Below are 24273 nucleotides of genomic sequence, written 5' to 3' on the forward strand. Positions count from 1 at the left end.
GGCGGGCCAGAGCCTTCCTCCCGGCACCCCAGCGTTGTAAACACTTTACCCCCGAGGCTGGCCAGGGGCAGAGCCTCCGAGAGGGCAGAGCAATGAGATCTGTGCCTTTGCTCAGCTGCTTTGACAGCGCTGGGCTTAAGTAACAAGATCACTGTCTCGCAGTCTGGAGGATGCACTCACGCCCGAGGCCCCGGTGCGGGCAGGGCCGGCTCCTTTCGAGCCGTGGGGAGCTCGGGTCCCGGGCCCCTCCCCCAGCTCCTGGGGACTCGCTGGCGATCTTCAACATCCTTGGCCTGTAGAAGCATCACCCGACCCCCGAATAACGGTCACAAGGCACTCTCCCTGCCTGTGTCGCCGCATCCCAAGTTCCCCGTTGTATAAGAGCACCAGGGACACCAGATGAGGACCCACCCTATTCTGTATGACCTCATCCTCCTTTATTTAATCTGCAGCGGCTCGGGTTACAAATAAGGTCACATTCTGAGGTCCGGGGCTTAGGACTTCAACCTATGACTTTTCGAGATACAACGCAACCCTAACACTTAGGTTGAGTGAAACAACTTTCCCAGGAACGATGGTGGCACTGCTTTCACAGCACACGAAGCTGGTCCCACGACGGCCACGGAGGCTGTTTTCTCTTGCAGTCCTCGGTCGCGGCAGCGAGCCCTGGCCGTGGACCACGCTGGCTGCTCTAGCCCCTCAGACGTGCTGCAGCTCTCAGCGGTAGTCATACTTTAAGACGAAACAGACGTCCCCGGCATGATTTGGTCACGCGTGGGTGGACGACCCATCCTCTGTCCCATTTGACCGATGTGGCCGTGTCAGCTTGCGGGCTGAAAAATGGCAGTTTTGGACGCATAAGTAAGGATGAGGCTTGAGCTTATTCAACAACACATTGCGTCTGGTTCTGACCCCACGGAAGCTCTGATTCCCCAGAGATTCTCACGAGGGAAAGGAAAGATGGATGCATCTCCTACTACAAGTTCTGTCACCTTTCCCCTGGTTGAATTTGCATTTCTCCTTGTAAAAACTTATTTTAAATTCATGCTATGGAACTCTGAGTGTGACAAAGAAAAACTGCTTTTGCCTCAGATAAAGAGGATATTAACTAACCTAGAGCTTACACTGTAGTTTCAGACCACCAGGAGGTGGGAGTCAGAGCTCGCGGGGTGGGACAGGGGCTCTCACCTGTTTGGAGATAGAAGAATCCCAGCTCGTACCCTGCAAAGGCCTCCCCCGACTTGGAGGGGCCCTGTGTGTTCTCAGTAGAGCTGTGCTGTGGGGTTTCGTGGCAAAGAAGCCCTGTTAGGCCAATATTCAGAGGTTGCTCCGTTTACGACCAAGCACCGTGCAAAGTGCGTGAGTGAAGCTGGGACACCTGCGGGGCTGTCTGCCCTGCAAGCCTAAGCCCTGAGGTGGGGAGCCCGGCCCGCATCTGCTGACGCTCAGAAGTTTCTGGAAGCACAGTTGGGTGGCTGGCGCTCTACTGCACGAAGACGGAGCTTGGTCACGGCGGGGTCTCAGGATATGGACACCATCAAAGACACAAGTACAAGCCATATGGCCGGTCCCTCCATGGTCTAAGTATCTGCAGATGTCAGACCTGCGGGGAACGGCCTGTTTCCCAAGAGGAGGGACCCGGGCTGCTCTGGGCCGCACTCGGATTCCCAGATGGGGCACTGAGGACCAGGCACCAGGGGCCTGTTCAGAACTTAACTGGACCACGTGCCCCCTCTTTGAATTCCGACCTCCTGCCACACGCTCAGCACAGAAACGAGACCCGTTCCGTGGCATCAGGAGCCGTGAAGACCTGCCCTGCCTGTTTTGTCCCTTTAACCCCAACGTCTTTCTCTCCCTGGGCCTGTGCCCCCTCCCCCTCCATCCTCAACCAGCTACCTCTTCCCTCGGGTGTGACCGCACACACCCCCCTAGAGAAGCAGGGTTCCCGACCTGCAAAGAGCCCTCCTGCTGCCCGAGACCCCGGCCACTTCCCTGCCGTGCGTCACCCCTCCACCCGTTTCCCACCTCTGCTCAGAACCCGCAGTGTTGCTGCCGCACCGGGCAGACAGCTCTCGGGCTCCCAAGCAGGGGGGTCACGGTCCCGGGGCGGCTGCCCCAGGCCGCAGTGCTCCCTGGAACCAGGTGCATCCTCAAACAGACTTGAGCTGTTTGCGGTTGCGGAGGATTTAGGAAAATATCCTGGGCTAAGTCTTTCACTCAGAGTCGGAAGAGCCGTCTTAATGCGGCATGAAAAGCCGAAGTTACACGAGGAAAGACTGAGTGTAGCCCTGTCAACGTCTAAAAGAGGCACAAACCGAGCCAAAGGCCAGCGATAACCTGGGGAGAAGTATTTGCTGCGTGTGCAACACAAAAAACATAACTATTCGGGCTACATATGAAAACATAATCAAAAAGGTAAAGGAAACAATCAAGTAAATCACAGAAGAGGAGAAAGAAATGGCAGTCGGCTCGAACTCAAGCCACCTGCGAAACCAGCGACGTTTGGAACCCAAGCTACCGCAAACGTGCTGGAAACGTCGCATCCGTACGTTTACTGCTTGCGAATGGATCCGGCCACGGCGACGGGCAGCTTGCTGGCATCTGTTAAATTTTTAAATGTTGAGAAATCTCAGTCCATGTGCCTGAGGAGGAGAGCAGACAAGAAGGCTTGTTAGAGCATCAGCATCTTTTAGGGAAGAACAGGAAGCAATCCGAACTTATATCAAGACATTTTATAGTTTCATGAATTGTGTGTAGCCATATTATGGAATAATTACCACCCATCATGAAATCTGAAGTATAGCTTATTACACACACATGGAAATGTTTCCAACTGTAACTGAAAAAAAAAAACCAACGTTGTAGAAGAATGTGTAAGATGTGATCGAATTTATGTTTCAAGATGAGTAGTTCTATGCATTTGCATATTTCATAGGGCTGACCATGTCTAGGTAGGTTGTGTGTTTGTGTGTCTGTGTCTGGATGAGCACATGTTACAGCAGATACAATCAACATGTTTGTCTCCCCGGAAGGGCCTGAGACAGGTGGGAAAGTCTGGCGGCTAAAAAGGACATGTTCCCAAATCCCGCCGCCCCATCACAGGTATTATCAACATCTGTACTTATCTCTTGCCGGTATTTGTTCACTTCCGTGGTGTTTTTGGTTAGGAGCATATTATACCTGTACTTTTGCAACCTAATACTTATTTCAAAATTGCATCGTAAGCACTTCAAACAGTGCTGCAGTTCTTTTCCGTGGGGAGAAAGGCTGGCAGCGATTGGGCACTGGTTCTGTGCTGGGCATCTCAGCCATTACCTCACTTAAGTTTCCCACCACCTAACGGGCAGGAATTAGCCCACATCACGAAAGGAACCTGGGACTCCGAGAAGCTGGGTCCACAGACCGAAGAACCGGCTGGCAGCTGGACCAAGGCAGAACCAAGGCTGTCGGACAGAAATCCACAGTGTCCCCCTCACCCTGGGAAGCCGGTGAATGGGGAAACCCGTCACCCTCCGTGCTGCTGGGGATCAGGCTGCTTTCCATTTTGCACTCTCCTGCGGGACGCGTACAGCGCGGGGAAGGTGGAGCGTGTGTAGGAGAAAGAGGACCGCCTGTGTCAGGTGCACTCGGGGAGCGGGGCCTCATCTGGCTGATGCCCCAAGGCGGCTCAGGGCTGAGTCCTGGAGGCCTCGCAACTAAACAATCACCCGCTGCTCTCCCTCCTGAGACACCGGCTCAGCTCTCGAAGCCCCAAGGGCCCCCCCTCACGGCTCCGGCTGCTTGAAATGGCAGGCGGCACAGCTGCCGGGGGCCTGTGGGCTCAATTATCACCACCTCCTTTAAATTGTAATTTAAGCAGGTAGATGTTTTTTAATTGCCATCTGTGTAGTGAAATCCATACCAAGACAATCAGGGTCCGCTTTAATTGGATGTCACCTGGCTGATAAGCGTCAGAACGACAGAGCTGAGATTGACAGATCGGGGAGGGAGACGCTTTGGCTGCGTAGAATGGTTGGTCCGACGTGGCTTCACGGTCTCGCATCACGTGAATAAATATAGGTGTGTGTGTGTGTGCATGTGTGTGTGCATATTCACCATTATTATTTTGCCCTTCCCGTCCAGCAGGCCAGCTTCTCTCTCCTGATTCTAAGTATTACTTTCTTTTATTGCCTTTCAAGCTCTGCCTTCACGCATGTCCCCCACCTCCCCTGGAAGCTGCCTTGCCCGTCAGCAGCTGTGAAGGAGCCGCACTGGGGGAGGCTCTGGACTCCCCTTATTTCTATCCTGTGCCCCCAAGGAACCGCCCCGTTGGGCGCCCTGTAGGATGTGGACGGCCCCTGCGGCTACAGGGCCCCGGGGTGGGTGTCCTGCTCGTCCTTGTCCGAAATTCCCAGCAGGCTCGTGTCAGGGCTTAAGAGGCAGGAGGAAGAAGTTCCCTGCTTGTCTGTCCAAGCTCCTGGAGACCCTTCCTGGCCGGCATCCCCCAGGGGCCGCCCCTGCCCTCTCCAGCCCCTCCCCCTGGCATCCCGCACACCCAGGATCGGACTGTCTCTCCTGCCTTGGCTCCGGGTCCCCTGAGCGATGTCCCTGCTGTGACCCCAGCACCCGACAGACACCTGACTCGGACGCGGTCTCCGCACCTAATGGCTGAAGGAGCAAGTCCCTTAATCCTTACCAGGCTTCATCTGAACCGCAATCAGTGTAAATGCTGCTTTCTACGTTGGCCTTTCATCAAAGGATGCGGTGCATGTCTCTCCACGTTACCGGCCTCTCGTCCACTCTTGTAATTCCCCCTTTCATTCTGGCATCGTCTGACTGCAGTGCCCACATGGATGCTGGGGCCCCAGTGGGGCTGCTCAACCCTCGTCTGGGTGAGGCGTCATCTGCAGGACAGACTAAGGAGGCTACTTCACAGGACTGTTGAGAGGAAGGGGCGCCGAAATGTCAGGAAGGAGGGGCCCGGGGCCCGGCGCACAGTCGATGCCACACCTGTTAGCTGGAAGTTTCTTCCCCGCCGCCCCCTCCCTGTTCTTTCCTGCTCCGTGTGGTTTTCCTTTCTCTAGAATAATGTTGAAGCCTCCTGAGCGTGCAGGAAGCGCAGTAGCCATACGATGCTCTGAGCACCAGATACCGTAACAGCTGGCCCGACGGGCTCCTGCTTTGCCCTTGCGAAGGTGCAGGTGCAGAGACGGTGGGACCTTCCCAGGTCACCCAGCTGCTCCCGGGCAGTGGCCCCGCTTCTCCCAGCCCTGGATCCCTCAAGGTGACAGGACAACAGCCACCTCCAGTGCCTGGGTTTCTTGCAGGGGCCAAACAGATGACTGTGGAAGCTCTCGTGAACCTCCCAAGTGCTGCACACCTTATAGTTTTGCATCACTATGACTGAACCCCGAATTAAGTCTCTCGTTAAGGCCTTCACGTACACCCCTGTAGAATCACAGTGTTTGAGGACCCTGGCGCCCTTGATAAATCCACGTGGGCACATTTGTGATCCGCGTGCCCGGGAGGCCACGTCCCTTCTTGATTCCTAAGTATGCAAGGCCCAGCCCAACTCCATAACGTGCATCTTGCGTTAGGAGCAGCAACATCGCCCACAGCGTAGCGTTGGGTTGCGGTCTGCGCTGCTCCAGGGCCAGCAGGCCAGCGTGCGTGAGAGGAATTGGCCCCAATCCCCTCCTTCGGTGCCGGGGGCCCTTGCACCCGCCCCGCCCGGCTCCCCCGCAGCGCGGACCCTGCCCCGCGCTCCTCCGTCTCCGCCCGCACGAGGTCCCGGGCGAATCTCCTTCCTCCCTCCCGGACCCCTCCGGCCCCGGCCCCCTCTCCGCACCAAGCGTGTCCTGTCCGCCCGCCCGCTGGCTTCCCTTCCACCTACACGCACCCCATCTGTCTCCGTCCTTCACCTGGTTGAGCTCCAGGCTGTCAGCACCCACGTCGCAAATGGCAAGACCGGGCGCCGACGTCCCTTCTGTGACAGGCCCACAGCTAGAGGCCCTGCTCCCCCAGTGCAGGAGGGACGGGGCCGCCACAGGCCTAGCGACAGCCTCCCCCCTCCCCCACCCCAGCCCGGCTCCCCTGCGCCCCGCAGAGCTGCACACCCTCCGGGACGACTCACCTTCCTGGAACCCCTTCAGCTGTGAAGAGCCGTGGGGACTAATTAAGGGACTGCGGGTGAGGAACGAGCTTGCAGGCCTCCCACGAAAGGTCGCTCAGGAGGACATGCGCTGATTATTAAAGTGTCAGATCCCCACTTTGCGGCCAGACAGAAAGCAGCCCAACCCTCCCAGCTGCTCGGGAGGAAGACAGGATGCCTGCACACCGCGCCCCCCGGTGGAGAAAGCAACAGCACCGGTTAGGACGCACTGTACTTGCTGTCCAAGACCGGGGCGGCCGTCTGGTGGGGAGCCGGGCCTCCTACAACAGTTAGTTATCTACCAGGAAAATGTGGAGCACAGAGAAGAGATGCAGCGCCCGTCAGTGTCTTAGTCAGATGCTGCCGTGGTGATGCCTTCAGCTAATACTGGGCAACCAGACGGTCTACCGGGGCGGGGGGGGGGGGGGGGCTACGCCAGCGCACGCCGGGGAGGGGCCGAGAGGACACTGCAAAGCCCACGGGCGCCTTTCGAGCCGACGCGATTCGGCCACACCCGCCCGGAGCCTCGCCGGGAACTAAGGTCTCACCTTTCTCGTGCGCGCCCTCTCTGCTTTGCGAGAACAATCGAGCTGGAGCGGGAGGGCAGCCCGCTTCCCAGGCGCTGCAGGGCAGGCCCAGGAGCTGACGCTGGGCCCCCGCGGGCGGCCCCCGCGCCAGGCCTCGAAGGCAGCGTCCCCCGAGCGCCTCCCCGCTCGGCATGCGTGCGGCCCGGCGGCCCTGAGACCCAGGTCCTGGCCGGCTCCGCCACAGCCCTTCCCCGGGCCCCGGGCAGTCCGGTTTGCTTACTACCTGCGGGGCTGGCGCAGTCGGAATCCACTTTGCTGGCCGGCACCAGTCAGGTCCACTATCAGGTGCTCTCTGAGAAGCAGCGACCCGGGAGGAGAGGGTTGGTAACGGGGATACCCCAGAATCACACAGGGGAAGCCTCACACCTTCAACCCAGGGAGAAAGTGCCCCTGGGCCCAAGAGCGCCCGGCGCCAGGCTTGGAGGCGGGAATGGGGTCTGCTCCCCCCCCCCACCCCGTGGCTTAGAAGGCCTGGCTGGTTCACTGATAGCTCCTGAGTGTTGCCCGGGGCGTCTTATGAATATTTTTAACAGCTTTATTAAGATATGATTCACCTACCACACATTTCACCCCCATAAAGTGCACGATTCAGGGGGTTTTCGTGTATTCACAGGTAAGTGCAATTGTCACCACGGTCAATTTTAGAACATTTCCGTCACTTTGAAAAGTGACCCCATAGACTTCAGCTTTCCCGCCCCACGTCCCACGCTACCCTCTTGCCCTGGGGAACTACTAATCTACGTTCTGTCTCCATAAACTTCCCGATTCGGGACATAGCATACGAATGGAGTCATGTAATACGTGATCTTTATCGACCTGATTCTTACACTCAGCATAACGCGCTTGGGGCTTATGGATGTTGTAGCGGGTGTTGTTCCTGCTTAGGACTGATCAATACTCCATATATGAAGAGACCACATTTTATTTATCCATTCGTCAGCTGATGGAAATTTAAACTGATTCCATATTTTGAATATCATGAATAATGCTGCTGCGTACATACTTGTACAAGTTTTTGTGTGTACTGGTTCATTTCTTACCTAAGAGCGGGATTATTGGGTCATGCAGTAACTTTTTGCCTAATCATCTGAGGAGCTGCCTGCTTGTTTTCCGACATGGCTGCACCATTTGCATTTCCACCACTTGTGTGTGAGGGTTCTGATTTCTCCGCGTTTTCCCCAACACTTATTATTACCTGACTTTCTGATTCTATCCATCTTCATGGGTATCAAGCGGTATCTCACTGTGGTATTGATTTGCAATTCTCTGATGATTAATTATGTCAAGGAGTGTCTTGTCATGTGCTTATTGCTATTTGTATATCTTCTTTGGAGAAATGTTTATTCATATTCTTTGCCCACTTTTAATTGAATTGTCTTTTTTTATTACAGAGTTATAAGAGTTCTTTATATATTCTGGATACAAGTCCCTCATCAGATATGTGATTTGCAAATATGTCTTCCCATTCTGTGGGTTGTCTTTTTCACTTTCTTCATGGTGTATTTTTAACACAAAAGATTTTTTTAAAATTTTGATGAAGTCCAATTTATCTATTTTGTTGTTGCTGTAGTTGCTTGCATTTTTGGTGTTATATCTGAGAATCATTTGCCAGATCCAAGGTCATGAAGATTTACTCTTAGGTTTTCTTCTAAGTTCTTTATAGTTTTATCTCTTACATTTGGGTCTTTGATCCAATTTGAGTTCATTCTGTTACATGGGGTGAGACAGGGGTTAAAATTCACCCTTTTGTGTGGGGATGTCCAGTTGTCTCAGCACCATTTGTTGGAAAGGCTATCCTTTGCCCTTTAAATTGTCTTGGCACCCTTGTTGACAAAGATGCATGAGTTTATTTCTAGACTCACAATTCTATTCAATTTGTCTATATGTCTATCCTTATGCTAGTACCACACTATGTTGATTACTATTTTTTGTAGTACATTTTGAAATTGGAAAGTGTGAGTTCTGCTTTGTTTTGTGTGATGTTAGCTGTGGGTATATCTCCTGAGTCTTAAAGGTTACCAAGCTCATAGATATCAGAGCTGGGATTGGATCCTTGTTCTTTCTATGGTATCTCATTCCTAGAAGGGACATCTGAGCCATTACTGGGTATTTCCAGGGATGGGGAAGTTTTACTGCAGGAGCTTCATTATATCATTGGACCAAGTCCAGCCTGACCTTCCTGAAGACTCCAAGAGGTACCAGGACTTGACCCAGGGTAATGAATCTGTACACAGAGAGGCAGACATGCCTGTGACACCGTCATGCCTTTCACCCTGAAATGCCGCCCTAAGCAGCATCAGGTCCTGGTCTAGCAGACAACATTTAACACCTCCACCCCACCCAACACGGCTTCCACGCAGCTGAGCAGAACCTCCCAAGAGAAAGCCAGCCTCCAGCTTTCCTGACTCATAACTTCTTGGGTCACCTTGAGCCCCCCGTTCCGTTCTGAATGTCTTCACCTAGATCTGAAGAGCTGGACAGGGAAATGGTGTTTCTTGATTTCCTGCTGCCTGTACGTCTTCCCTGCTGGCACCTTCCATACAGAGAAGCAGAGCCACAGCGGTGGGAGGAATAGGAGAATCCAGTCAGGACTCCTGCCGGAATGGGCCTGACCATGGCACATTCTCTGTTTTATGCTGTAAATACCCAAAATATGAAAGGAGGGTTTTCGCACCACTTCAAATAGAAGAGAAAGCAAACTGTTACAGCACCATGTGATAATGTGCTTTCTGTCTGAAATAAGAAAAGGTAAAAAAAAAGAGAAGACATGAACGGGATGGGTGAATAAATAAATTTTGTGATAAAAAGCAACACAAGATGCCGTAGGAGCACGAGGAGGGCACCTGAGCCAGCCTGGGGGTTGGGGTGCCCCTCAGCTTCTCCCAGGGGATGACGGGGACTGAGTCAAAGGGAGAGAAATGGTCCACCAGAGGCCTGGTCTCAAACCTCTTGTAAAGACAAATAATCACCAAAATAAATGCAAATGTATAACTGTGATAAAAACCAATTTGGACATATCAAATAGGATTCTTGAAATTTTAAAATACAAGTGAAGAACTCAAAGATAAATTTGAAAAAACCTTCCAAAAGATAGAGAACAAACAGAAAGAATAAAAAAAAATAAAATAAAAAGCCAAGCTCAATAGGATCAACTTATCAGTAGGATACATTTAGACAACACTAATCCATTTGGTAGACATTGTTTTAAAAAACACACAGTAAAGAAAATTAAAAGAGAGAAGTTAGCAAAGAAGGGAGAAGCAACTTCTCGGCGGCCAGCAGGCTTCAGGTCGTGTGTGCACTGAGAGCTGAGCAGTAAGCGTGGAGAACAGATTCCCACAGAGACACACAAGCCCAGGGTGAGGGTGAGGGTGAGGGAGAACTGCTTCTGATGAGAAGCGGCATCAGACTGGCCTCAGCGGCAGAGGCCACGCTGGAAGCCTGGCCTTCTAGGCTTGGGGAAGCAATTTACATGTAGGAAGTCTTGCCTGAGAGTGAAATAAAGACATTTCCTGACATGCAAGATCTCAGAGGGAAGCTTCCTCGCAGGTTCTCATTCTGGGAAAAATGCCTGGGCTGAGTGTCAACAAAGTAGAGGAGAAGCCCAGGGAGGAGACTGTTTGGGGGCCTGGAAAATAAGCAGCCCCTGTGCCCTGCGTCTAGAGGGTGGAAGGACAGACAAAGCCGTGTGAGGCCTGCGGGGCTCCTTCAACACCCGGCAGTCTCTCTTGCCTTCAGGCTCTCAAGACAGACACTTGTAATGCACGCTTTTCGAAAGCAAATAAAAATAATAATAATAGGTCTGAGACCTTGATTTCCTAAAATAAATCTCCCAGAGGGAATTTCTGCCATTGCAAAAGAAATGGACCGGGTCCCAAAGAAGAGGGGTCCAGTTCGGTCCTGAACCCTGGAGCCACTGGCAGGGTGCCTGACCCCTCGGCTGCTGGGCTGTGGGTGGGACTTGCCTCATCCCTGCGCTGCCCAGGGAGGGAACCCCTGTCTTTGTGCAGTAAGTACTCTCTGCGCCGAGTCACCGCAAGCCGTCCTCCGGTCAAATAACGTCGACGTGCAGCTTTCAGGGGACACTTCGCTCTGTGGCATCATCACCCCTGCTCTCCCGCGGGTGCTATAAGGGACGCGGTCTAACACCACTTTGCTGTCACCAAAACACAAAACCCCCGGACGAGTGCGCTGCAGGTTTATGTGACAACTGTAGTCAACAGGAATCTCAAATCTAATTTAATTTATGCTGAGATCCGGAGATGAACCATAATTAACAGTATGCTTGGCACTCGTTCATATATAATTTGTTTAATTTTTAAATATTATGAGCTATTTGTGTGTATATTTCTGGATAATATTATTCACGCTGAGTTGAATATTTGCTGTTTAAAAAGTGCTTTTTATAGCTATAGTTTTATTAAATAATTTATTTAAAAGGCCAGCATCGACATATGTCACAGCATCAAAACTCAGCGTGTTGTCAGCGTATTCACCTGCTTTAATTTGTGTTTTAGTAGATTATGTTGTATTGTCTCAATTATTGGGGTTTCTCTGATAAATGTAGTGATGGGTATGGAATTTCTATTTCGCCCAAACGTACTGCTTTTTGGTTTTGTTCTTTCTGCTCTTTCATCCTTTCTCTCCTTCTTTACACACCCCCCAATTTTTTTTTTGCATATTTAAGGTTGCAACTGTGTTGGTCCGAACTCTGAGCTCTTCTTTCTTTTACTCTTCCTTTGAACTTATGGAGTCATGTCTTACCTACCTTGTTTCATAGCGAGTCACCCAAGTCTAGCTGAGTGCAGGCAGGCGAGCCCTCAGTAAATAGTGGTTGAGTTCATTAAAGGCGTCCCTATTTAGGGAGCTGTCTACATCACCATGGTTATAAGTGAGAAACTGAAACTCAGAGATATTACGGAGGCATATTAATAAATAGATATACAGTGATTATAATATACTAACATACCACCACTTACTGAGCATTTACGGTTAGCTAGATCCTTCTTGTGTATTATCTACTTTAGATATTGAAAAATTCTAGGAAATTAATGCTTATAATCAACGAGCTCAGGTTATGAGGTAGTAAGTAGTAGTGCTTTTGTGACCCAAGTCCATCTGACTCCAAATCTTTTAACCATTAAACATTTCACTGGCTGGTTGGGTAGCTTGTGTAACAATCCGCTCAATGAGATCAAAAGTTCCTCCTGCGTGGGCCCACAGGAGCGCTGCCTTCTTTTTTCTCTCTGTCTCTCCCTTCCTTTCTTCTGCTTTTTTCTTTTCTTTGTCTTGCTATCAACAAAGCTGTATTAACCAGCCCCTGGCTGCAGCACCTAAGACAAGGCAGGTGGTTTGGCTGCTCCAGAGTCACGAGGGCCCGAGGGCTGAGCCCTGAGACAGAGGAAGTGGGGAAATTTAGGGGAAGTTATTATATCCCGGGGAGGAGGTGGGGAGACATTCTTTGTTCTAAATGGCAAACTTGAAAAGCAGAAAGACAAATCTGGTCTAATTCCTTTCTCTTTCTGGGAATTTATGAGTTTAAATCTTCTGTGGTTTATGTCCTTGTGTTCCTAGCCAGACACACATGAGCAAACTCTTAGTCCTTGTGTGTGTGGATCAAATCAGGCCTTGGGAAGATTAAGTGTTCAAGGAAAGGATTTACAGCTCAGCCCTAAGTGTGGACGGGAGTAGCAGGGCAGCTGGTTCCCAGGTAGCAGGAAGGATGGCTGAGTTCCAACAACGACCCGAGTGACTCCTGCTCTTTCTTACTTGACTCAACCCTCTAGCTGCCTGTAGTTCAAATGAGGAATTACAGAGAAAGCTGATGTCATACCTTAGCATCTTGCTGGTTGTCTGTGATAAGCTGGTTATCCGAAATGTCCGTGCCCAGAGGTTTTCGTGCCAGCAAACCACGTGAGCGAAAGGCACCGGACCCTCTGGAACGAAGGAACCCGTGTGAATGAATATCCACAGCACCTGCGGGGACAGAGCACCCGCAGTCGGCACTCGGAAGCTCGTGCAGGGCCCTGGGACGCAGATTCCTGGCCCTGGGTCTCAGCCCCTCCGGTTCTCCTGGGGGGGGCGGGTGTGAACAGCCGGCTGCATTGGGAAGAGTCCTCGATTTGGGAGCAAGAGGGCGCAGCCTCCCTTATGACTCTCCCGCTGACTAGCTGGGTAGCTTTGAGCAGGTATCTCAACCTCTCTGTCAGTTTCTTCATTCAGAAAGTCACCACAGTTTGGTTGATGGGTAAATAACATGCCGGATAAGGTGCTGTAAAGTCATCTAGCGCCACAGACGTTATGGAGACCAGCCTGGAGGGGTGCTGGTGCCCCTGGGCCAAGAGTTCTAGAACCTCCTCAGGTGGGGCAGAATGGTCCACGGTCTGCACAGCTGACTTGGCCGGCAGGGAACAAGTCCTCCCAGGTGGAATTCCCAGGGAAGACCCTTGCTCGGAGACAAAGCAGCAGCCCCAAGTCCAGGAGAGTAATTCTCAAGGGCACCGTTGTATGTGGGTAGGACAGAAGACGTGGTCCCTGGGGGAAGCAGAGGGTCCATGGTCACTGCCGAGGGCAAGGTATCTATTCACGCTGCTTCCTGGTGTCGTCATGAAATCATTAGGTGGTTTACCTTGTGGTCCCTGTTTTGCAGATGGAGAAATCGAGGCACAGAGAAATTAAGTGACTTGGCCGCAGTCACAGGCTGGGGAGGACCCGGATTAGAACTTAGAGAGAACTTGACTCTGGGCCTGTGTCCTGCCCACGGAGTCACGCTGCCTCCGTTCCTAGGAGAGAAGACTTCCTGCAAGGTAACCCCCCGCCCCCGCCCCACGTGAGGAGGCCGTCACTGCGCGTGCGTGGGCCGCTGGCAGCGCAGATGTCTGGTCTAGACCGTTGTCGGCAAACTGCGTCCTTTCGTGATCACGACGGCTGCCTGCTCCCCGACCTCCGCGGCCCCGTCCCCCCAGGTGCCCTCGTCCCGCCCCGAACTGTCTCCACATCCTCCTCTTCTCCTCTTTACGTATCTACCACCCCCGCCCCCATGGGCTGACCAACCCTATCCCAGGGGTTTAGAAAAGAGAGGGAGGCTCCCTTCAGCCCTCCCCGAGCTCCTGTCCCACCCCTGGGCCTGTGAGGCCAGGCCTGGAGGGGCCCCCTTTGTGGCCTGTCCACTGAAGGCTCTGTGGGCCTCCCGCCTGTGGTCCCGCCCTTCTCCTGGGACTTGTCTCAGAAATCCACCACCGGGGTCTCCTGAGACCCGGCCCAGGTCACATCAGGGGTCAGAGGGGTCACCCGCCCCGCATCCCGCCATCCCAGGGATGAAACTGACCCGCGGCCGCCTGACCACTTCCCACTGGGGTCAGTGTCGGGACAGCGGCCCGCATGCAGCGCCCCCTCACACCCTGGGGTCCCGACTCAATGCGCCTTCCCTCCTACATCCTTCTAGAACTTTCTCTCACTTTCTATTATGTGCTGTTTCTTTAGCCGCTCTTCCTGCCATTGGGGTGACTTTTCTTTTGCGGGTACATTTACGTCAATCTCTGAAAGCTCCTTGAGGTGAGGGGTGAGTCTCGTCTGGCGTTTTCCTCCCGCCGAGATGGACACATGAAGTCACAGGACTAGTCAGGACACAGCGTCCCTCCTTACGTGGGCACGGCGCTCCACAGTTTAAAGAGCCCCAGGGCGGTCCTGAGTTTGCACACCCGTCCGACCCTGCACTGAGCTCGCAGGAAGACACTCCTCTCAATGCACAGTTTGTACAAACTGAGTCGTGAAGGGTGAAAATGTGCAGTAAGTGGGAGAAACTAAACGCCAATCCCAGCCCTTTCTCTCTAAAATTCATATGTGTTGCCTATTCAGTAATTTCCAAGATATTTTAATTTCTGGAAATTTTCAGTGAATTGTGTATTTCGTCTCCCCTGAACACAAACTTAGTTCACAGATTACACTTTCTCTCAGCTTCTCTGATTTTTCTGTTCTTTATTCATTTAGTAGTGTTCCCCCCCCCAAAAAAAAAGAGTAAAATAATTTTACAAAAACTGGATTTAAAAAAATTTTATAAACTAGAAAATCACTCGGATAGTTTCAAATCTTTATATAAATGAACATTTTTATTAATTGTTATAATGTCATAACATATTTGAATCTTTGCATTTCATTTTTTGTGCCACTTCATCAAAATTTAAATTGAGAAGAAAGTTGGAAAATGCTGCATACAGACCAGGTATATAGTCTCAGAAGCAGACTTACAGATCTGCTTGTGAATATAGAACATTATTGACTGTTCAAAGCAGTTTTCTCATCACATTTGTGGTTTTGTCACTGTCAGAAAGGGATGTGCTGTCTCTCTCTCTCCTTTTTCGCTCCCACCCGAGGGGCCTGTCTGGCTGAGGCAGGTGTTAATTAGACAAGGGAGCATCCTTCTTGGCCGGGTCACAAACACACAGCCCAGGATATAGAACAGACCCCAGAAGTGGGCCCGACATGCCAGGCGGGAGCAGCCTGTGCCCATCGAGGTCATGAGGGGCTGATCCCGCAGAAGGCCCAGGGGGCCGGGGTCCGCTGGCGGGCAGGCTGAGGACCTCCAGGAGACGGGGCGAGTGGGGAGGGCACGCCGGCCATAGAGCGCTGGGACTCTGTCCAGATGACCGTGGGATGGCCTGCATTGTGTGCTTCTATTTGGGAAAAACACCGCTAGCAAGGAAAACAAAGGAAATACTTGCAACAAATAAGGTGGGCAAAGGGGTTAACACCTTAAACATACAAAGAGCTATTATGAATTGATGAGAAAATTTTTTAAAGAAGAAACATAGGCAAAGGGTGAGAATAAGAACTTCCCAGCGGGGAAACTTAGGAGGCTGAAGCTGGAAAATACTGACCCTCATTTTTGGTTGGAGAAGGAAAAATGTAAGCAACCATGTGACAGGTAACTTCACTCAGTAAAAATAACAGAGTGGTGGGATCCATTGGAGATAAGCACTTAGATAATATGGGCATAATCATACTTTACTAACGAGGGCATGGATTTTTACATTTTCTAACAGTACTGACAATATCTTTTCAGAAAACCATATTACGGAAATGTGTACAAAGATGTGTGTGATATTTATTGTACCTTTTTATAGTGGAATAAAACAAATAAATGAAGTACAACAACCTAACTATCCATTAGTAGGGGAATTTACAGAGATGGGTGGATAAATTTTTGCCTGCAGAATATTATGTAGCCATTCAAAAAATGAGTGTAACAAAAATAAACTCAGAATGGCTTAAAGACTTAAACATGAGACATGACACCATAAAATCCCTAGAAGAGAGCATAGGCAAAACATTCTCTGACATAAATCGTACCGATGTTTTCTGAGGTCAGTTTCCCAAAAGGCAACAGAGATAAAAACAAAAATAAACAAATGGGGCCTAATCAAACTTACAAGCTTTTGCACAGCAAAGGAAACCATAAAATATATATATATATATAGGAAAAGACAACCTACAGAATGGGAGAAAATATTTGCAAACAATGTAACTGACAAGTGCTTAATTTCCAAAATACACAAACAGAACATCTCATACAACTCAACAACCAAAACACAAAGAACCCAATCCAAAAATAGGCAGAAGAGCTAAACAGACATTTCTACAAAGGAGTCAAGAGGCACATGAAAAGATGCTCAACATTGCTAGTTAGTAGAGAGATGCAGATCAAAACTACAAGGAGGTATCACCTCACACCAGTCAGAATGGCCATCGTCACATAGTCTACAGATAACAGATGCTGGGCAGGGTGTGGAGAAAAGGGAGCCCTCCTACACTGTTGGTGGGAACGTACGTTGGTGCAGCCACTGTGGAAAAGGGTATGGAGGTTCCTCAGAAAACTAAAAATAGAGTCACCACATGATCCCACGATCCCACTCCTGGGCTTATATCTGGAGAAAACTATAAAAGAGAGACATTCACCCCTATGCTCATAGCAGCACTATTCACAATAGCCAAGACATGGAGACAACCTAAGTGTCCATAGACAGAGGAATGCATAAAGATGAGGTACATATATACAATGGGATAGTACTCAGCCATAAAAAAGAATGAAATACTGCCATTTGCAGCAACGTGGATGGACCTCGAGATTATCATGCTAAGTGAAGTAAGCCAGACAGAGAAAGACAAACGTCACATGCTAGCACTTGCATGTGGAATCGAAAATACGACACAAATGAACCTGTCTGTAAAACAGAAGCAAAATCACGGACGGAGAGAACAGACTTGTGGCTGCCAAGCGCAGTGTGGGGAGTTGGGGGAGGGGTGGAGTGGGAGGCTGGGGTGAGCGGATGTAATAAGTTATTGTATATAGGAGGGAGGAACACCAAGGTCCTGCTGCAGAGCACAGGGAACTCTACTCAGTATCCTATGATAAGCCATAAAGGAAAAGACTATTAAAAAAAGAAAAGACTGTAAATATATATATGCATAACTGAATCACTTTGCTATACAGCAGAAATTAACACACCATTGTAAATCAACTACATTTCAGTTAAAAAATATCGCGTGTAAGCCAGAGGCATTGACCTGGTGAGATAGCTGTGATTTTTAATAAGTGAAAAATAGCAACGTACAGAAAAGTTTGTGCATAATGGAGCCGGCTTTTATAAACAATAAGCATACGAAGAGAAAGCTGCTCTATTTATTCACTATGTTTTCAGAGTAGAGAGAAGGTTAGTAATCTTGGGATGAGGAAGTTGGATGACGAGACTACAGCTGCTGCTGTATCCCCACCGCAGAGCTGATGCGTCGCTGTGTACTGCTTTTGATTTTTTTCAACCCAGTAACGTAGAAGAAGTAAAGAAAAGGAAGGCAGGCATTGTTGCTCAGACAGAAGTAACGGGAACTTTTCTGGGTTCCTGAGCCAGAGAATTCCCTGATGGAAATAGGGTAGCATCACGGCTGTGCATGTAATAGGTTGACAAGGGGACAGGCCTCTAGGAGAGGACGGCAGTGAGTCAGTCTTAAAAGGTAAAGACTTAAACAGGTGTGGTGTCCAGGGAGATGGAAAGAAGTGGGGAAAAAAAATACAATGGCAAAGAGTGGAACGTGATAAATGACTTGATGGAGAAATGAAGACGAGGAAAAGGCCAGATATGATCTTAAGGTTTCAGACTGAAAGAATGACCCCTTCCTTTGATCCGTAAACAACCACTGAGAAATAGTGGACCGATTCTAGGCTTTCACGGGCTCCCTCCTCCCAAGACCTTCCAAAACAAGGCAGGAACGCCCTCTGACTATGGTGCAGAGAAACAAACCTCTAATGAAGAAATGTACACGAGGCTGAGGAGGACAGAAGTCAGAGCAATAATTGTAGCAAAACAGGAAGAAACCGTGTGCTTCGCAGAGGCCCTGCACTGAACAGAAATGTATGAGGCTGGTTTTCAGAGGAATTTGCTGGGAGATGGCCACAGCCTGGAAGCACCCAGAGCGTGGACTCGAGGTTGAAACGAGAGGTCAGGCCTAGAGATGCTTGCCTGAGCTGTGGCGGCAGGGCAGTGGACACCTCCGCTCTGGGCGTGTGCGGGCCTGAGGGACCGGACGGAGCCGGGGACCAGGAGCCAGTGATCCGGGGAAAGGGGGCTGGAGCGCGAGCGTCTGCTGAGGGATGGGACGGATCGGCTTCGGGGAGCCAGGGGACAGGCCCCAGCGACCTCAGAAGCGGGTTCCAGAAGTGCCGTCCTCCGGTGGCTGGGAGAAAGGCCACTGCTGGAGAAGCTTCACGGCGAAGGAGAGATGGGGCCGCCACCAGAGTCGGCAGGCCGGGTGGGGGTCCTGAGCCGAAGGAGGGCCCGTGAGAGGAACAGGTTAACCTCGCCGGGGCGGGGGTGGGCGGGGAGAAGCCCCGGACCCCCAGGAAGCAGCCTCGCAACCCTGAAGTTGGGGGCAGACGGTGGTGGTCAAGAGCGTGCGCGTGGGACTCGGCCGTGACCTCCGGCTCCGCTGTCTGTTCCAGTTGCCTGACCTTGGCCCGAGTCACCGACTGACCCTCTGAAAGTCCTGTACTTGTCATCTTGACCCCCCCCACCCCCGTGATGCTGCTTCCAGGCAGAAGCCAGAGCCACTATGAGGACCCTGCGAGGCGTCCCGGAAGCCATCTTCAGCCTGTCTTTTTTGAATATTCATTCTATACTTTTTGGAAGCCTCCCCTTCCTGTGGAGGGATACTGAGTTCTGGGAGACGATTCACTTTTTTCCCCTCCTTTCCCTTACTGTGTAGAACATCCAAGCCCCTTAAAGAACTTCCCTCCATCCCAACGTTGCCAAGAAAGTTTGCCCAATATCCACACAATCTTTAAGGGAGCTTATGTATTTTTATTTAGTACAACTCAGCAAATATTTATCACCGAGCAACTGCCCTGTGCCAGGCACCATGCCAGGAGCTCAAGAACCAGCGACTGACAGGCCCGTCCTGTCCCAGCCTGCGTGGCACCGCTCCCTGGGGCCAGACCCACCCGTGCACAGGTGGGTCTGAGATGCCCCCATGTCCCCGGACGCCAGCCCCTCCATCAGGAGAGCCGACGGTTAGGAGATTACCCCACTGTCTGCAGGGCCCAGAGATGTTCAGGAGCCGCACAGGAACTTGCGCCCAGCCCACATCCACCCTCCTGGAGGGTCCCTGCTGAGTTCCAGCACCCTGGGAGGGGCAGGAGGTGCAGGTGTCTCTGGGGAAGATGGAAGCCCAAACAAGCACCTTAAGACAAGAGTGTAGGGCTTCCCTGATGGCGCAGTGGTTGAGAGTCCGCCTGCCGATGCAGGGGACACGGGTTCGTGCCCCGGTCCGGGAAGATCCCACGTGCCGCGGAGCGTCTGGGCCCGTGAGCCGTGGCCGCTGAGCCTGCGCGTCTGGAGCCTGTGCTCCACAACGGGAGAGACCACAACAGTGAGAGGCCCGCGTAACGCAAAAAAAAAAAAAAAAAAAAAAAAAAAAAAAAGACAAGAGTGTAATTCCTCTGAAGACAAGTACAAAGTCTCTGCAAACTTATCTGCAGGAACTTTCTGGGAAATTAAGGAACAACTACTGCAAGGAGAGGGATGGAGAGGAATTTAAAGACATCATCAAACACTGAGCCAAAGCTCCTGGCCAGAGACTCAGGTGGCTTTTGGAGAGGCTGCCATGTTCTGAACCTGCAGCGAATCCATCCAGCCCTCTGAGACCCACACCTCAGGCCCCCACTGCCCACGGAAGTCCTGATGACAGATATGGGGTCTGGAGCTAGGACGGGATACTATTCCTATAAAATTACATAAAATCCCACAACGTTCATGTATTTTAGGTCTGGCTTCTCCTTGACTCTTGAGAGGCCCTGGAGCTTAGATGTTCTGCTCTGCTGTGCTCAAACGCAGTTATCCTCAAGGGCAGAGAGGCCTGGGCAAGAGCAGGGACCGCCAGGGAGACCCAGCCCCAGGCAGCGTGGACGCAGCTGTCAGCATTGCCGGAGCCCCTCTTCCGAGACAACTGGAACCACATCAAGAGCGACACAGTCAAGCTCCCCAGGGCGGGGCGGGGGTCACACACAAGGTGTGAGATGGACATGGGGCTGCCACGTGGAACGCAGCCACGCCAGCCAACTGTGGCCAAGAGAGTAACACTTCCAGATCCCCTGATTCTTCCAGAAACGGAGTCAGGAATTCAGATTTGGATAGGAAATCTCCAGATTTTTAGGTGTGGGTCTGATGTGTTACAGATTAAGAGCCTCGGGGAGGGCGTGTTGCCTCCTGCTCCAGTGCAGGTCAGGGTCGCGCTTCTAATGCCAAGCTTTGCAATGACTTCAGGAATTCTTTGCAGGTCACAGAGAATTGCTTGACGTTTACTAAGTGCTTACTGATGAGTTCATAAACTAATTAGCCTCCAAACCTCCTCATTCCAATGAACTTCAAATACGCCACTTCCTCTGTTATCCTAGATTTCCCCCAAAACTGCTACTCACAGAATCGTCCGGGAGTGAGGAGCGTATGCGGCTTTCCCTCTGGTCCGCGAGCACGGAGGCAGCGGCTCACGTGGGGGTCAGGTGGGCAAGGCGCCGCTGACACCGCGGTCGGGGGCCGGAGGCGGGCGGCGGCCAGCGGCTTCCTTCTCATGTCGGCCCGTTGAATTCCTGGTCTCTCGTCTCAGTCTCTCTTGCCTCTGTCGGCACCAAGCATCCTCTGCAAACACGCGCGTCTGGGGTGAAGCGTGGGAGCCACGGTCTCCTTCCTTTGAGGGGGGTTGACTGGGTACCCTCCCCCGTGACCGGGAAAAGGAGAGGAGGAAGCAAAGGAAAAGCTAGGAGCGGAAAACCCAAGGCTTTGCCTGTGTTTTATTTGTCTAATTTTTCCATCCTAAGAGGTGGGATAACTAAACTTAAAAATTATAAACCGTGGACGACAATTCTAATTTTGTAACCTTTGGACAATAACGCTATCCTTTGTCTTAATATAAATATTGGATAGGATCCCTCAATCCCAACATATCTGCACGACGTTAAATTTACTACAGAGCAGAAAATGTCATATTTTGGAAAACACTTTACATTGTTACAGTACTTTTTTAAACGCTACGCAAGGATGACTACGATACGTAATCTCCGATTCTCGCTGATCTTTCCCGGTGGATTTTTTTACGAACCAAAACTTCCCTGCGTCTGAACTGAGACGAGGAAGCGGCTTCCGTCACGTGGAGCTGCGTGGGGCCGGGTCTTGTTTAACTAGGAGACCTCGGTTACCTAGGAGACGGTGACCCGGGGCATGAAAGCTCTCCGGAAGCAGCCGCACGCTGTTTGATCTGCACACTTGGCTTTGCCAGAGCTCCTAGTTTCCCTTCATTATACCTTCCCCGGCTTCCTCACTGTCACACAACTCGGGCTGCCGCCTGCCTGCAGCCCTCCCTCCTCGGTGATGCTAATGAACAGTGAGTGACCGCGGGTTGTGTGGTAGCAGGTACAAGGTAGGGCCTGGCTGATGACACAGCGACGCCTACTTCCCCAGTGACTGGGGAGTGGCTGGGGAAGAGGAAGGCGCTCAGGCTCTGTGTCGAGTCTCAGCTCCCCACCGCGGAGACTGCGGCCGGCCCGCGGGTCCCCTGCCCCGTCCCTGCAGAGGGAGAGCCGGTGCCGGCGCGTGGAGACATGGGTTAGGACACGGACGGGCCCTCGCGGTCCCAGGACCCCACATCCAGCCCCTCCCAGGGGCATTGCTGTGGCCTGGAGCCTGTTCAGCCTCCAGAGGCTTGAAGGAATCTACGAACGTGCGATTTGGGGTATAGTGAATACTCTTGCTATGTTCACTCAGGCTCACCCTGACCGGAGTGTGCATTTTACTGGTGGGGAGGACGGGGGGAAATCAAACAGTAAAGTAAATCCTACTTCCAGATTCAAGTGTACATATTACAACATAATTCCCTGCCCTCTCTTCAGTGAGTCATTCTGATGGCTTCTGTTGGTTCAAAAGTAAAATTTTTTAAATTCTAGACTTTAAGTATAAAACCATTTTAAGCTCCTAAGAAAACCTCTCTTTATTTTTAAAATAAACAGTGGGCTTAAAAATAAAAGAATTAATGCTGTATGAGTTCCTTAAGGATGATTTTTCTAAATGTGAATCACTAGAGTGGGAATCAGAAAGCCAGGCAGAGGTAACCAGGTTGCTTCTGTCCAGGCCCAGGCAAGACCAGAGCCCGTAGGTCCGAAAGTGCCGCTTACGAACGGTTCAGGCATCACCAGTGAAGCTCCTGCAACTCAGGTCTCAGACCCCTTGGAAGAGCAAATTCCAACACACAGCTCCCCTCCCTGATGCTTCCGAGGAAGACGCCGTCAGGTGGGAAAGGGTGGGTGAAAACAGGCAGGAGTGGGGGCGCAGGCAGGGGGCCTGCAGGGGTCGGGGGCGCTGCCCGCACTCCCAGGTGTGGACTTGGAAAATGAAAACAGCTCCTCACGGACTTCCCACTGTGAATGGTACGCTCTCTGCCTAATCTGACCCCCGCCGGTAGCTCCGGGACGCGGATAGGTGAGTGTGAAAAGGAAGTTTGAATCTGTTTTGCTACTTTGCCTTTTCAGATTCTTGTCCCTTATGGGTTCTTACAAAATGTTGAGAAGAGCTCCCTGTGCTGTACAGTAGGTCTTTGTGGGTTATCTATTTTATATACAGTAGCGTGCGTATGTTAATCCGAACCTTAAAGGCTTATTTACAAGAGAGCAAAACCCACTACAGAGCCTGGAATTCCAACGGGATTGGCCCTGGAATACTCAGAGCAGGGGCACAGAGCGGTCCACAAAGGGACCCAGCTGGGGTGGGCAATTAGCACAGCAAGAGGGTGTATTTTAGTTGCGGCGGGGGTGGAGCTAGTATTTATCAATTGAAGGATTAGTGGCAGAATTAACTGTCCATCTAGAAGAAAATAAGGTTGTCCCATATGTTTAAAAAAAAGATTAAAACGTAAATGTAAAAAATGAAACAATTCTTAGGCGACCATATGAGCAATTAGCTAGTAAGCCAAGGTTTTTGACTTTATACCCACAGAGCGATGGCCTCAATGCCCTTTCGGTGACAAGCCCTCTCCTGGGCGATGGCCGGAGCTTATTTCAGATGCTGCACAAATATCCGTGACAAGGGTACGGGCTTCCCGAGCGTGACTGGCCTTGTCCCCCTGAAGCTCCGAGGAGCCCGCGCCAGCCGAAGGAGGCCCCCGAGTGAACCCCGAGCACCCCCAGGCCCCCCGGAACTCCCCACGTGCCTGTGCCCCAGGGCCTTTGCGCATCCTGTTCCCCCTGCCTGGAACATCTGCCCCAACCCTTTTTTAACCTGAAACCTGTAATGTTCCTTGAAAACGGCGCATATTTTGATTCCCCCTGGGAACCTCTGTCCACCTCCCGAAGGGTTACCTTCATCTCGTCTGTGTTCCGTTGTGTTCTCAGGGCCCTGACACAACGTCTCCACTCGGTTTTGAGTTCCTTAAAGAGCAGGCTTCCATCCCGTCGTCTCTGCATCCCTGGTCCTACGACACGTGTGCAGTGTCAGGAGATGCTCCACCTGCACAGAACAGGACCCAGCATTTCCTCTGTCACCCGTCGCCCCGGGGCGTGTGGGCCCTGTTTGCGCGCTTTGCTAAACCGTTAGCGTTGGAGAGGATCTCCAGGTGCGGTAGCCGCCTCAGAGCTGTGACGTGCCACCCGGGGCACTGCGGACTCACCCTGCGTCTGCCTTCTGGGCTTCCACACCCTGAGCGGGGCTGCTGCGGCAGAGGAAGGGCAGCCACCCAAGGAGGCCCGGCACCGCGCGCCACGTCGACCCTCCTTGGAACGTTTCCCAGCTCCTCTCCGTCTCTCTGCGCCTGTCCTCCCTAAAGGGTCAGCTGCATCTCAGGACGCAGGCCGACCTGGTGGAGGCCCTTCCCCCCGGGCAGGTCATCTCCTCTCACCCCAGCCTGCTCCCCTCTGCGCTCTCTCGAACTGCTGCTGAATTCATCTCTTTATAAATATGCCGGTGAGGGATCCCTCCCGAACTCAAGAACCACCAACAGCTGTCTATCCGCTGGGTCACTAGTGGC

General features: G+C 51.7%; 1 protein-coding gene across 26 annotated transcripts in view; it reads left to right on the forward strand.

Annotated features, from left to right (window-relative positions):
- The window catches only part of MYT1L (myelin transcription factor 1 like), a 405663-nt gene that overhangs the window by 242540 nt on the left and 138850 nt on the right, over positions 1-24273 (forward strand). For all 26 annotated transcript variants that reach the window (XM_067008255.1, XM_067008270.1, XM_067008258.1 and 23 more), the window contains one exon: positions 13367-13523. The gene's annotated coding sequence lies outside the window, so the exon portion shown is untranslated. The remainder of the gene's footprint in view (positions 1-13366; positions 13524-24273) is intronic.

Source organism: Kogia breviceps, chromosome 11, assembly GCF_026419965.1.
Source record: "Kogia breviceps isolate mKogBre1 chromosome 11, mKogBre1 haplotype 1, whole genome shotgun sequence".
In the NCBI taxonomy this organism is placed as follows: domain Eukaryota; kingdom Metazoa; phylum Chordata; class Mammalia; order Artiodactyla; family Physeteridae; genus Kogia; species Kogia breviceps.